Raw genomic sequence first — 13,983 nt, forward strand, 5'->3', positions numbered from 1 at the left:
GAACAATCAAGTGCTTTCTTAGTAGCTTAAGATAGTTAAATCGAATATCTAGTGATATTCAAATCGAGTTATAGTTAGAGTTAACTATACGAGTTGGGTTGATAATTTTGCAATCCGGAGTAAGGTACTAAAATTATTAATCGAGAATAGTGGACGTAGGCTTAACGTGTGAAGCTGAACCACTTCAAATATCGTGTGTCTTTGCATCTTTCGTTTCAGTCATTTCATTACGTTCATAATCAATTAGTTAATTAGTTAAAGTTTAATCAATAAAATTTAAGTAATTAATTACCTTGATATAAAATAAAAAGTAGGCATAATTTTTAAATACTCAATTCACCCCCCCCCCCCCCTCCCCCTCTCGAGAATTTCGGGTGTGATAGACTCTTCAAGTAATATTAATCTATTAAGGGGTTATCTTGGGTATTCATCTTTGGGAGAGATTCTACCTTTGAATCTTTGTTCATCCGTATAAGGAAAGCTCAAGAACAAGTAAGAAGGAGATCTTACTTGTGCCCCTTTGATCCGAATTTTTAATGTGAGGAAAACGATTTCTTCTCTTTATTTATTTATGTTTGCATGCATAAGACTAAATTTGTGTTTATTATGACATATCACGAAATCAATTATGTATGTTAAAGTTTCTGATCCTAAAATGTATTTAGGATATTTTGGTTAATTTATGGATTTTTATTTTTCATTTTATATAATAATGGCATTAAAAATGTGATTTTATGATAAAACTGTCATTTTCAGACTAAAATTAGATAAACTTCGATTTTTCCAGTGGTTTTTTGAAATGTTTTCACATATATTATGTTTAGATAACCTGTAAATATTCATAATTTTATGAGTCATTATGCTCGAAATATGGATTTTTCATGATAAAATCGAATTTAAATGATAAAATAGGTTAATATGATAAATATTTCGAATCTGGTCATAGAAATTTAGTATGTTGTCACATGCAATTTTACAAGATGTGTGTAAAATAATTGGCTATAATAAAGTCTTTATGCATGATTTATGATTTTTTGATGAAAAATCACATAAATAGTGACTTTAATTAGTAAAAATTGCTAAACCATATTTCATGACTAAGGAAAAACGTCACATGTTGTATTTTATCACATATTTCAGATCTAAAATTTAAAAGTTGATGAAAATATTTTTCTCTTTTTTTTATGGTTATAATTGATAAATCCGATAAACCGCAACAATGTTTTTCCCGATAAATTTCGAAATTTTAACCTAAGTTTTTGAACATTATGAGTGTCATGGTATTTTTCCAGAATGTTCATGAGTTTAAAATTTGTATCAGAGCCTCGTGCTCTTGATTGCCTAACCGCAAAGAGGCTAGATCCGTCTATCTTTTTATCTTTTTATTTTATTTTTTTTCCGCTGCCTTACACGTGTGAAATGGATTCCAAGTATCTTAAGTGTCCCGTCTTTGATGGGAAGAATTATGGACTTTGGAAAAACATGATGACATACTACATAAAAGGACATGATTGGGAGTGCTGGACGATTATAAAGAACAGACCACATAAAATCTTGGTCGCTTCTTCGGAAGGCACTACCTATGAGAAAAAAGAAGAAGACTATGTTGAAATTTGATTACAAGAAGAAGGTGAGAAAAACTCGAAAGCGATAAGCCTGTTACAAAACGGCATGACATCGACTGAATTCGATCGTTTTTCTTCTTGTACTTCGGCCAAGGAAATATGGGATGGTCTTGAGTTGGCCTATGAAGGAACATCGGTTGTAAGGAAATATCGCATTGACTTGCTAATTCAAAAATATGAACTTTTTAGAATGGAAAATAATGAATCACTTGATAGCATGTCAGCACGATTTTCTATTATAGTCAATGAGCTCAAAAATCTTGGTAAAACCTTTAACTCCGAGGATATTGCTAGAAAAGTACTTAGGAGCCTAACCAAGAAATGGCGTCCCAAGGTCACGGTTATGGAAGAAGTCAGAGATCTCACTTCTCTTCCTTATGCAGAACTTTTTGGTGCTCTCATGGCTCATGAACTCGTCCTGCATGACGATGAGGCCGAGTCCAGTAATAAGAAGAGCATGGCTCTAAAAGCTTCTTCTAAAGAAGAAGATGATTTAGAAATAGAGGACGAAACGGTCTTGTTTGCTAAACGATTCAACAAATGCATTTTCAGAAATAAGCAAGCAAAATCGTTCAATAACAATAATAAGTTCTCTAATAAGAAAATTTTAGAGTCAAAGAATGCGTTTGCTAATAGAGGATGCTTCAAGTGTGGAGAATCCGGTCATATGATTAAGGATTGTCCCACATGGGAGAAAATTAAAGACAAAGCAAAACGTGACAAGACTAAGAAGGAATTCAAGCAAGTGATGATAGCATCTTGCTGGGGAGATCTAGACCCTGAGGACGACGAAGCATCAGAAGAAGAAGAAGTAGCTAACCTATGCTTAAGCAACGTCAGTCTTGACCTCTTCTCAGACGATGATAAAGATAGTGTGAACTCTTACTGCTGCTTCCTAGGAGATTCTGATTCAGAAGAAGAAGAAGAGGTAAGCTATCTTGAACTTAAGAAGAGCGTTAAGAAATTGTCTAAGAATGCCATAATAGAATATTTTGAGCAATTTCTTGATAAGTGTCACGAACAAGAGATGGAATTGAAAGACTTGAAAGAACAAATTCTCGATATTGCTGAAGAGAATCAACTCCTTAAAGCAAAAGCCAAAAAGCTCAAATCTAAAGTTACAGCTAATACGGCTACAACTTCAGATACGACAAATGCTGAGAAGAAGGCTCTTGAGTCTAAAGTTATAGCTAATGAAGCTATAACCTCATACCTAAAACTCAACATTAAGCATCTTCAAGCCAAAGTTATAGCTAGTGAAGCTATAACATTGGAATTGAGGAAAGTCAAAGAGCTTCTTAAGACCAAGGCTACAGCTAGAGAGGTCGTGATCTCAGATCAAAAGAAGGAGATTGAATCTCTAACTCAGCAATTAAAGGAATCTAAGACTGTTCTTTCAAATACTAAAAGAATGCATACCGAGATGGTTCGAGTTCTTAATGATAGATTCCAGAACTTTCGTGACAACTATGAAGAGACTCATCCTCCCAAAGTCGTAGAGTCAGACCATTCCAAATGCAACAAAGAAATAAAGTCCCTAAAGGAATTACTTTTGCATGCTAGGAAAGTTCATGAGAAATGGGAAGGTAGCACACGTGTCCTAAATTTCCTAACTGAGCAATCAGATAATAATATGAAAATGGGATTAGGACATGAGTGCTACGGTCGTAGAGATCACTCTAAATGCAAATCAACCCCTTCCGAACAAGATTTCAGAAGGAGAAAATATACGAATTTACCAGAATATTTGATTTGCAATTACTGTGCGGTCATCTTTGGACATATCCAAGAAAATTGTGTCAAATATGCTCAGGATTTAAGAAAAGGAATCAACTTTGTTAAAGCATCCGACACTATTTTCGAAGATAATGATTGTACCCCATCAGAACCAAGTACAAGTGAGCAACGCAACAATGATCATCGTTGGTTCTACGATATGAGCTTCGATTTCAAGAAGGCTACCAAATCAAAACAAACATCTAAACCTAAAGAGCCCTTCGAAACCAAAGCTCCCCCCAAACAACCTGAAAGACCTCGACATAAGGAACCTACAACTCAACCTAAGACGGTTCCCAAACAAACCCATTCGCCTCCAAAACGTAAGTCATAAAAAGGGTTTGGGTTAGAAAAGATCTAGTTTTTAGAGTGACTAACGTCAAAGGACCCAACTTAGCTTGGGTACCTAAAAACTGTATCTAATCATTTTGCAGGTTGTGGTGAAAGAAAATAACCTATGGTACCTTGATAGTGAATGCTCAAGGCACATGACTGGAGATGTAAATTTATTTCTTTCACTTAAACCCTTCGATGGAGGTAAGGTCACATTTGGTGATAACAAGAAGGGTAAGATCATCGGTGTTGGTAAAGTTGGAATATCCTCTTCTCACGCAATTAGTGATGTTTATCTTATTAGTGGTCTCAAGCACAATTTACTGAGTATCTCTCAATTGTGCGACAAAGGAAATAAAGTTGTCTTTCATTCAGATTCCTGTCGAATAATAATTGAAGGAACGAGTAGTGTTGTGGTTGAAGGACACCGTAGAAGGAATGTCTATATGATTGATTTAAATAATATTCCTACTAATTCATTCACATGCATGAAAGTAACAACAGATGATCCGTGTCTTTGGCACAAAAGATTTGCTCACATAAATTCAACAACGTTGAATAAGCTAAAGAAATGGGATCTGGTTGAAGGACTTCCATCAATCAAATTCAATCAAGAAACCCTATGTGATTCTTGTGCTCGTTGCAAACACGTTAGATCATTGTTCAAACCCAAGAGAATAGTAAGTACCAAAGAACCACTAGAACTCGTGCATATGGATCTTTGTGGCCCAATGAAGGTAAGAAGTAGAGGTGGATCCAGGTATGTCTTCGTTCTAGTTGATGACTATTCTAGATTTGTTTGGCCAATCTTTCTCAACTCAAAAGATGAGACTTTCGAAGAATTTGAAGTTCTAATGAAGCTTGCCCAAAATAAATATAAATCAAAATTAGTTTCCATTCGTACGGATCATGGCACCGAATTTGATAATCAAGCTTTTATACAATATTGTAAGGAGAATGGTGTTGGGCATAACTTCCCGGCACCACGAACCCCGCAGCAAAACGGTGTTGTTGAACGTATGAATAGAACATTGGAGGATATGGCACGCACAATGTTATTGTGTAGTGGGCTACCTCGAAATTTCTGGGCTGAAGTTATTAGTACTGCATGCTATGTTCATAATCGAGCTTTGATTAGACCCATCCTCAAGAAGACTCCTTATGAGCTTCTCAGGGGACGTAAACCTAACATATCACATCTACGTTGCTTCGGGAGTAAATGTTTTGTCCATAATAATGGTAAGAATAGATTAAGTAAATTCGATCCCAGAAGTGACGAAGTGGTGTTTGTCGGTTATTCTAATCATAGTAAAGCATATAAGATTTTAAATAAAAGAACCTTATGCATTGAAGAAAGTGTTCATGTCGTTTTTGATGAGAATAATATGTTTGACAAAGCTGAACAGGATGAGGAAGAAGATTTGAACGAACCTGATTTCCGATTATCCAGGGATGAACTTCAGTGGATGAGGAAGATAAAGAAATTGAGGGCACAAATGATGAACAAGGAAGCCCTTCGAATGATAAAGGAAAGAATCGAGAGTTTAGTTGATGATACTAAAACCTCTTCTCAATCCAAGCAATTGGAGGATAAAGTTATAACTGATGAAGCTATAACTTCAACTTCTAATCAATGAACTAAGTCCAAAGTTATAACTGATTATGTTATAACCCCAGACTTGGATTCAGGGGGAACAAGGCTTGAACCCCAATCATTCGAAGAAGGCGAGACAAGTTCAGATGAAGATGTGCCTCCCGTTTCTAATAAATGGAAATATAAAGATTCTCACCCAATGGAAACCATCCTAGGAAGTCTGAATGAAGGCGTTCGAACTCGTAGAAGACTTAACAACTTTTGCTCATTCTACTCCTTTCTTTCAACCATTGAGCCAACAAATATCAAAGAAGCACTTGCCGAACCATATTGGATCGTTGCTATGCAAGAAGAGCTTCAACAGTTCGAACGAAAAAAAGTGTGGCATTTGGTTCCAAGACCTAAAGACCGAACGGTTATCGGTACGAGATGGGTGTTTAGGAACAAGCTGGACGATACAGGAGTTATTGTTCGAAACAAAGCTAGATTGGTTGTACAAGGGTATAATCAACAAGAAGGAATTGACTACGATGAGACCTTCGCTCCTGTAGCCAGACTTGAGGCTATTAGATTATTAATAGCATTTGCTGCTCATAAAGGAATTAAACTTTTTCAAATGGACGTTAAAACAGCTTTTCTTAACGGTTATTTGAATGAGGAGGTTTTTGTTGAACAACCCCCAGGATTTCTCGATAGCAAGTTTCAAAACCACGTTTTCAAACTAGATAAAGCCTTGTATGGTTTGAAATAAGCTCCGAGATCGTGGTACGACAGATTGTCAAAATATCTTCTTGAAAGTGGTTTTAAAAGAGGATCTGTCGATAAAACCCTATTCCTGAAAACTGAGGTTTCTGATTTATTAGTTGTACAAATATACGTTGACGATATTATTTTTGGTTCAACTAATAATCGGTTATGCAAGTATTTTTCAGATTTAATGACCTCAAAATTCGAGATGAGCATGACGGGAGAACTCAAGTTCTTCCTTGGACTCCAAATCCAACAAACTCCTGAAGGGATTATGATACACCAACAAAATACATCAAGGAGCTAATCAAGAAATTCGGTATGGAAAATTCTAACTCTAAGCCAACTCCTATGGGCACTGAGAAGAAGTTGACCTTGGATGAGAACGGTAAGTCTTTCGATGAGACGACTTATCGAGGTATGATTGGCTCACTCCTTTATTTAACTGCAAGTCGTCCGGATATTATGTTTAGTGTATGCGTATGTGCTCGATTTCAATCGTGCCCTAAAGAATCGCATATGATCGCAGTTAAGAGAATCTTGAAGTATTTGATTGGTACATCTAAATTATATCTGTGGTATCCTCTTGAGTGTAATTTCGATCTCATAGGGTATTCAGATGCAGATTATGCAGGATGTTCACTTGACAGAAAAAGTACTTCCGGCATAGCGACGTTTGTTGGACCGTGTATCATCACGTGGGGGTCAAAGAAGCAAAATTCTGTTGCATTATCTACTGCTGAAGCCGAGTACATTGATGCTGGACTGGTATGTTCTCAACTTTTATGGCTTAAGCAACAACTATGTGATTACGGTGTTAATGTAGGGTGTATACCTATTTTATGTGACAACACAAGTGCTATCATTATATCTAAAAATCCTGCACAGCACTCACGAACTAAGCATATTGACATTAGACACCATTTTCTACGGGATCATGTAGATAAGGGCAACATAAGACTGGAATTTTGTAGTACAGAGAAACAATGGGCCGACATTTTTACCAAAGCATTGGCTAGAGAACGTTTTGAGATTTTACGATTGGAAATTGGTTTAATTGGTGGCAACTAAACTTGTCACAAATATTTTATTCTCTATATGACTGACTAGATTTGACGAGATTGTATGACTGTGTCCGTATTTTTCGTTAAACGTTTATTTATGTCAAATTTATATTATATTATGAGAATATTCCATTTTCTAGTCATATATATCTTAAGTTTTATTATGAGCCAAAAGTCGTAACCAATTGTTCCAATTTCTTGCCAAAACCGAAATTCCCACAAATTTATCTCTTACCATATCTTACCATATCTTACCATATCTCAATATATCTTGTCATATCTTTTAGACAAATTACCCTAACCACTTGTTTATATTATGGTAAATATTTTTTTGTTAAAAAAAAAATCAAAAACTTACCTAACTTCTCTCCATACGCCACCTCCACTATCCTATTTCCCTTAAACCACTATTACCATAATTAATTCCATGCTCCCATAAATACTTCCTCCTACCGTCACCATCACAAACACAACACCCAAAGACCTTCCTTTTAGACTTTTCTACACACTCAACCTCCAAAATCCTTTCATCATCATGACTGCTCCCTTAACCCGTTTTCACTCGCCATCAACTCGGTCCACAACTTGGACCGGGTCCTCCAAACCTTCATGCAACAAAACCAATGTCCCTATCAAAACTCCCTCACCTTCATCAAACAAAAAACCAACAAACCCCGATCATAACCGGGTTTATCCTAACTTAGAAGGGAAAAGACGGAAATTAAATAAAGGGAAAAAGAAGGTCGTGGGGTTTGAAGATTCGGTGGAAGAAACTGAGGTTGTAGCTAATCAAGAAGGTCATCAAAGGACGATGTTTCGAGAATACATGCCGAATGCAACATCAATGGGGCTTGATAAGCTTCGACTCACCGCGGATGAAAGAACCCGTGTCAACTATGTTATGAGGTACGGTATTCATGGTGGTCGTATTCATTCCGAAAAGTGGTATGGAAAAATCGAAGCCTTACAATTCTTTAAGGACTTCTTGAATTTTCAAGAATGGAAGAAAGTTTGTTCCTTTGTTGGTCCGGTTTATCCTATTGAGGTAATCCAATTTTATTCTTCCGTCTCTGTCAAAAATAATGTGTTGCATGCGGTGGTGAATGATACCGAAGTCAAAATCTCCCTTACCGATTTTTGTACTCTGTTTTCGGTCCGTGATGATGGGATCGAAATAAATCCGAGTGCGGAATGGGGAGATGTGACGGAGGAAGAGAAGCTTACAATTAAGAAGTCGTTTGATGTTGATGCTACGGAGTCAAGTAACATGCTTGCGGGGTCATTTACCCCAAAATTGAAATTCTTTCTTAATTTCATTTGGAACACGGTTGTTCCGAGAAGGGGTGGTTGTGATAAGTTGTCTAGTTATGAGATGGTGTTGTTGTCTAAGTGGCTTGAAGGATCTAAAGTTAGTCTTCCTCGTCTCGTGTTTCATAAAATCGTTCAAACAAGTGTTTGTGTCACCGAGGAAAAGTTTTATACAACTTTGGATTTGCCATATGGTATGTGGGTCTCTCGGCTCTTGGAACAAAAAGGGGTGATTGGAATTTCTAGCTATGGTGTCAAGGTGAAAGATGAGATGTGTGACACTCATCTTAAATTGATGAAAGTCGGTGCTATTGGACCCGATTTGGTGTTTTTGGCAAAAGGGAATGTGGTGGAGAAATCGTCGGATGTGGTCTCGGTTGTTGAACAAAAATTGGAAGTATTTATGGCAAGTATTTGTGAGAAATTGGATGCACAAAATAAGATGGTTGTGGAGTTGGTTTCGGGTTTGGGAAAAGACAAGAGTGAGGCATCGGGTTCGAAGGGTTCGGATCATGGTGAAGTCTTGGCTTATTTGCATGGGCTTGAAGCACGGGTGATGCTATGGCTAAGGATGCGGCTAGGACGGCCAAGGAGTGTGTTCGTCATTCTAGTTCGTTGGCTAACTTAGCTAGTCAAGGTGGGGCTTTGTGGAAGGAAGGGAAGGCTATGCATGAGGATATGCGGGTTGTGTACGAGGCTACTCAAGCCTTGTCAATCTGCTTAATTTTGAGCGGTGTCTCACGGCACAAGCTAACCATGTCCGTTTATGCTTTGATCGTCTTGACTCTCTTGAGTTTAGGACCCGTTCCGGTTATGTCAACCCCAATGTCGTGAAACGTGACATTCCTTAAACCTGTCCTCTTTTCCTTGCCTTTTCTTTTGTTAGACTTTATATTTTGAATAATTGTCTAATTCGGCCCATTTTGGCTTGCTTTTCATTCGGCCCATTTGGCTTAAATAATTGTTCTTATTCGGCCCAATTGGCAATTAGGCTAGTTTGGTTTGTAGTACACTTATTTTCTATTTGTCTTGTTTATGTAGATTACTTTCTCGTTTTCTAATATTTCCTTGCATGATTAATCCGTGTCTCGACTCATATCATTCTAGTTGTTTTATGTCTTTTCTCGTCTTTTCGATGATGTCAAGAGGGGGAAGAAATCTTCGTGACTTAAGTATTTGCCTAAGCTTGCTCCTTGTCGGAATCTTTAATCTCTTAAGGTCCTTAGATGCTATACTTTGTATATAAGTGATTGTTCTTGCGTTCAACTGTCTATGACGTTTTATAGTATTATGTTGAGGGGGAACTTACACTTAGTCACAAATCTTAAGAGACTTGTCATCATCAAAAAGGGGGAATTTGTTGAACCATATAGATATATGATTAAGTTTTGATAATGACAAGTGTGTGCTTCGTTTTATATATACTCTTGCTTGTAATCGTTTGTTTAGTCTTTGTTAGAATAACTTTGGATTACAAGTTTAGCAAGTAATGTTATAGCTCTCTTAGCTATAACATTGAAGATTTGTGAAGCATCATTCAAGTCATGTTATAGCAGCTTGAGCTATAACATTGAAGGTTCTTAAAGCATCATAAGCAACTGTAACAAGTTTCAAGTATGATGATCATTCAAGCAAAAGGCTAGATCAAGTCTTTAACAATGCTCAAGATGAAGAGCTTTTGGTCAAGATAAAGAGAAGATCCTTTACTGAAGATCTCCAGGAAGATTAGTTAGTATAGGTCTTCATCTAATGACGGTATCTTAAGATAAGAGTATTGGGAAAGTAAAGTTATAGGTATTTCACCTATAACTTTACTAACCAAACTTAAAGTTATAGCTGTTTCTACTATAACTTTAGGTAGCATTGTAATGGCACGATTTTAATAGTTTTTAAAATCATTTTTCAAAGGATAAAATTCTTTAAACATATTTCGAAATCATTTGTGTATATAGTAGAGCTGAATTATGGGCTGTTATAATGGATGACTTGCATATCCCTATTGGTTAGTAAAACGACTTATGGGTCGTCATGCTACCTAGGGTTTGCTAGTCTATTTAACCTAACCCTAATTCATGAAAATAGGTTTTTATCCAAGATGGGCACGGGCCTAGGGTTTTAGCCGTGAGCTGCAAACCATTGGGGCGTGTGAGGTTGTTGTGCTTAAGTAAACTATCTAATCAAATCTAGCTTATATTTATATAAGATATTTTTCTATCTTTATAATATATGATTTGATTTGTTTACTTATTCTAACTTCTTAAAAGATATATTTTTAGATAACAAACAAGATTTACTTTTATCTTATTTACCTAAACTATAATATCTTGGATTTAATTAGGAAAGAGATCAAGATTTATCTCTTGAAGTCTTTGCCGCCTATCTCACGGCATCCTAGGGTTTCGTGCAAACCCTAGTTCCCTCTTCTACTATAAATACAATTTATCATTCCTTGTTTAAGTAAGCTTTTCGAAATACTACAATCCTTGCAAAACATATTTGAGTTTAATTCTTAATTGTCTTATTGTTTTGTTTTTGAAATTATTGCGAAAAGTCGTGCTCATCAAATTGCTTATCTTTCTTAAGATTACGTCATAAGATAATAGTACTTCATATTGTTTCTTACTCGTTCAATTATGTGAACACTTAGAAGAACAATCAAGTGCTTTCTTAGTAGCTTAAGATAGTTAAATCGAATATCTAGTGATATTCAAATCGAGTTATAGTTAGAGTTAACTATACGAGTTGGGTTGATAATTTTGCAATCCGGAGTAAGGTACTAAAATTATTAATCGAGAATAGTGGACGTAGGCTTCGACGTGTGAAGCTGAACCACTTCAAATATCGTGTGTCTTTGCATCTTTCGTTTCAGTCATTTCATTACGTTCATAATCAATTAGTTAATTAGTTAAAGTTTAATCAATAAACTTTAAGTAATTAATTACCTTGATATAAAATAAAAAGTAGGCATAATTTTTAAATACTCAATTCACCCCCCCCCCTCTCGAGTATTTCGGGTGTGATAGACTCTTCAAGTAATATTAATCTATTAAGGGGTTATCTTGGGTATTCATCTTTGGGAGAGATTCTACCTTTGAATCTTTGTTCATCCGTATAAGGAAAGCTCTAGAACAAGTAAGAAGGAGATCTTACTTGTGCCCTTTGATCCGAATTTTTAATGTGAGGAAAACGATTTCTTCTCTTTATTTATTTATGTTTGCATGCATAAGATCAATATTTAATTTTATGACTAAATTAATTCATCACATATATGAATATGTAAAGTAATGAGATATATATTTCTAACAAGCGGTATCAAGAGCCTTACGTTGTTTGCATGCAAATCGGTTATAGTTTTTCCGAGTTATACGATTAACATATAAAACTTGTAAATTTGTGTTTATTATGACATATCACGAAATCAATTATGTATGTTAAAGTTTCTGATCCTAAAATGTATTTAGGATATTTTGGTTAATTTATGGATTTTTATTTTTCATTTTATATAATAATGGCATTAAAAATGTGATTTTATGATAAAACTGTCATTTTCAGACTAAAATTAGATAAACTTCGATTTTTCCTGTGGTTTTTGGATATGTTTTCACATATATTATGTTTAGATGACCTGTAAATATTCATAATTTTATGAGTCATTATGCTCGAAATATGGATTTTTCATGATAAAATCGAATTTAAATGATAAAATAGGTTAATATGATAAATATTTCGAATCTGGTCATAGAAATTTAGTATGTTGTCACATGCAATTTTACAAGATGTGTGTAAAATAATTGGCTATAATGAAGTCTTTATGCATGATTTATGAATTTTTGATGAAAAATCACATAAATAGTGACTTTAATTAGTAAAAATTGCTAAACCATATTTCATGACTAAGGAAAAATGTCACATGTTGCATTTTATCACATATTTCAGATCTAAAATTTAAAAGTTGATGAAAATATTTTTCTCTTTTTTTTATGGTTATAATTGATAAATCCGATAAACCGCAACAATATTTTTCCCGATAAATTTCGAAATTTTAACCTAAGTTTTTGAACATTATGAGTGTCATGGTATTTTTCCAGAATGTTCATGAGTTTAAAATTTTAAATTTTGAATTTATTTGAAATTTTTATGATTTATTTGAAGTTTATGGAATTATATTGTAATTTTAAGTCCTTTTATGAACAATATTAAGAAATATAAGTTAATTATTGTCAATATGTTAGTGGAGACTAATTTTGAGTCCTAAGATTGTTAGGATAATTAACTAGTATATAAATATGATTTTATGTAATTATTGTGATTTTAAAAGGTTGAATCAAGCAAATCCGTAAAAACCGATTAATATACGATATTGGCTCCTAAAAGGCGATTTAGCATAAAATTGGACATGTTCATACATATTATAATGCTGCATTTTATTTATGATTGTCATAATTTGATTTTATGTAATTTTTGAATTATGTAATTTTACTTAATATGGCCTTAGTTTTTAATTGGTATTACCCGAAATGTATGGGAATATCGATCGGTTATAATTTATTGTGATCTCGTATCACCGTTTTGTAATTTAATAGATTTATTTTATTTTTTAATTACAAATTTATAATAGGAAATTATGTAATTTGTTATGTAATTTATTTATTCCGGAGAACCTTGAAGACGGTGTCACTCGAGAAGGCGATCCATTAAAGACGGTGTTACCTCGAGATATGGGCCAAAAACCGAAGTTCAAGGGACCAATGGAGTTGGTTTCCGAATTTATAATAGTTTATTAGATTTACTATTTTAGGAAGGCCATACTAGGATTTAATTTATGCTTTGCATTTTATTTATATGTCGCATGCATCGCTAAATCGCAATAACTAAAACATGCATTATCATTTTTATCAAGTATATCGACCGTGTCAATTACAATTATCGTAGTTCACCGCTTTAGTTCACTTAAAACGTGATAGATAATAAATTGACATGACCTCTCGCTAAAAATAAACAATTGAGACATAGCCTTACCAAAAAGTAGAAACCGTGAAATCTTATTTCGCGAGGGAGTGCACTCGGCCACCCCGGGGTACAAACCTTGTTACGTAGGGGAAGTGGGTGATAAATGTCTATCCACCGAATTCATGTGGATGAGGTTTTCATCGGCTACCCCGTGCCCAAGTTAATGTGAATTTGGATCATGGACACATTTATTTGAAATTTGGATTGACCTCAACGGAAGTATTCGTGACCGTAGTCGCATGTGTTCCGGGCTATAGATAAATATTAGAGTAATTTTATCGACCGAGAGTTCTAAAAGTATAATCGATTAAAGAGTTAGTCCACCGAGTTATATTGATAAGGGTTTCATCGGCTACCCCGTGCCCAAGTTAATATGAATTTGGATCTCGGAATCATTTATAATAGTTGGGTAGAGGTCACTATATAAATGTTTTCATATCTTGTTGAAATATTTACAAGTATGATTTAAAAAGACAAATGTTGATATTTCCTTTTCCTCCATACTCGTAGTTCAGTACAATGAATC

This window comes from Silene latifolia, chromosome X (genome assembly GCF_048544455.1).
Source record: "Silene latifolia isolate original U9 population chromosome X, ASM4854445v1, whole genome shotgun sequence".
NCBI classification, from domain to species: Eukaryota; Viridiplantae; Streptophyta; class Magnoliopsida; order Caryophyllales; family Caryophyllaceae; genus Silene; species Silene latifolia.